Source organism: Aplysia californica, unplaced genomic scaffold, assembly GCF_000002075.1.
Source record: "Aplysia californica isolate F4 #8 unplaced genomic scaffold, AplCal3.0 scaffold00371, whole genome shotgun sequence".
NCBI lineage: Eukaryota > Metazoa > Mollusca > Gastropoda > Aplysiida > Aplysiidae > Aplysia > Aplysia californica.
The window spans coordinates 535482-537854 of record NW_004797641.1 but is presented as its reverse complement, the minus strand read 5'-3'; positions in this window follow the sequence as shown (position 1 = coordinate 537854).

Sequence of the window (2373 nt, the reverse complement as noted above, 5' to 3'; positions counted from 1 at the left end):
CCTTTCTCTCTCACTTTGTCTTTTCCCCCCTTATAATCGTTTCGTCCATTTCTCCTTTCACATCCCACCTCCCCACCCCCCCAAAAAAAAGACCAAAAAAAAAAAAGGACAAAAACCCGCTTTTTTTTCTTTCTTTCCCTGGCTTGCTCCCATCCACTCTCAAGCCATGCCACAAACAGACTGATACACAAACACAAACACAAACGCACGCGTTCTCTGGTGTAGGATTTCCCTGGCTCACTTTCCCCCAAAAGCCCCCCTGGCTTCCCTCAGACATTGCTGAAGGGGAACACGAACCAAGTTCCCACTAATTCTGTTTATAACTCACCACAGCAGAAACACAACTGACGTCACGATTATGGCGTTGGGGTCAACTCAAAGTCACCCTTAACGCATGACTTTGCCTCAGAAGTGCGCGTGGGGAAAATTCCTGTTAGTTATCTCATAACGGGGGGCTTTTTGGACAGTGCTGAATGTTTATTGTGTTTATTCAAGCCTGTCGTGACTGCTTTACATTTACAAATCTTAAGTCTTTATCCTTTTTGGAAGTGCTTCCTATCTAGACTCTTTGTGCGTGATGACGTCAAACTGCCTTCTTTGACGTATTTTTATACGAGATTCTCGTCTCTTCTTTTGTGTAGACAGTAGTCTTTGGTGGGTGGGTTTTTTTTCGTTTTTGTTCTGCTTGTTGCTTTGGTTGTTGTTGTTGTTGTTTTTTTTGTTGGGGAGGGGGGGGGGGGGGGGGGGGGGGGGTTGCAATGAACATAAACTTGAACATCAGCATCTGTGGTGGTGTAGCGGTAGGCACCTCGACGTCGCACGCAGAGGACCCGGACCAGATCTCCATGTGGGGAGCGTTTTTATCGAATATCTCTCAGGCTCAGCCCTGACTAACAGACAGAGTCGAAGCCTGCAACAGAATTAGCGATAACGTGTGTTGATGGGACTTAAAACACCTACATCTACAGCCCCTGTAAGAAAAAAAAGAAATTTTACATTTAAAAAAGTGAAATAAAAAATCAACAATAAAAAAAAAAAATGAAATAAAATAAAGTAAAATAAAACAAAAAACAACAAAAATCGCCTGGAACAAAACGCTTGGGAAGACTGTAGACTGGCTGCATAGACTTGGGTTATATAATATCATCTTAGGTTTGTGCCCCGTCATGGCTGCCGTTGTCTGCTCTCTAAAAAAACTTCTCTGTGAAGCGTGGGCGCAACGTGTGCTTAAATGAAAGGCAAACACAAGTCTTGGTATCATAGAGTGCGCACATCACCCCCCCCCACCCCCTTTTTCTCTTTTTGCCCTTCAGTTGGATACAAATTCAGTCACATTGTGCTTTTCATAGTGAACCGGAATTACCTCAATTCTTGAGAAAAGATTTTGTAATATAAGTCTATCATTGCCTTTCTCACCATGCACCAGGGTATAGGCCACGGACAAAACGCTTTCCACTTTTTCTATCATGGGCTAGCCTCTTAACGTTATTTCATGTCTTCCCACTTTTCTGTACATCAATTTCTGTATTCTTCTCCAGGTTCCACGCGGTCTTCACCTTGATCTTTTACAATACAAGTAAAGTCTATAACTGGCTGTTATTAGGATCACGGTAGCATCTTTTTCCCAAGATCACACTCGAGCCCGCTAAAAAAAAAATCTATGTTAGAAAACTTTTCAAAATGTATGGCCTACCATAAGAGAGAGAGAGAGAGAGAGAGAGAGAGAGAGAGAGAGAGAGAGAGAGAGAGAGAGAGAGAGAGAGAGAGAGAGAGAGAGAGATGAAGCTGGCTAGAGAGGTTGAAAATATAGAAATTTGAGATAGACATAATAAAGAGACTAGGAGAGCGAGATGGAAAGACAGAAACACATAACAATACTATATAGATAGATAGAATACGCCGAAACACTGTCTTTGCTCTGATATTGATAGGACAGCATGTGTCCGTTACGTTCTGAAAGAGTAGACAGCTCACAGGAACATAGACCACTCTCTATCGGAGATGGACATCCATTCCTACGTCCTAGGTTTTAAATTCAAACACGATGCAACGTAAATGTGACGTATCATTTTAGCGTATCTATGTCAAGAAGAAACACAACCACATCAGCTTTTATGTTGTAGTGGTTAGGCCAATCGCCATAGCACACATAACACCCGAGTTCGATTCCCCGTGTGAGGAAAATTTATATTTATATCTAGTATTTCCTCGGAATTTCTCCTGCTGGGATGTTGTATTCTTCTCATCCCTGGTTGACCCAGCATGGCAGACCGGGTCAAAATCTGTTTCTTATACGATCTACATTGCACACATGAAGGCGTAAAAACACTTTCAATTAACGAACACACACGCGCGCGCGCCTGCTCACACACA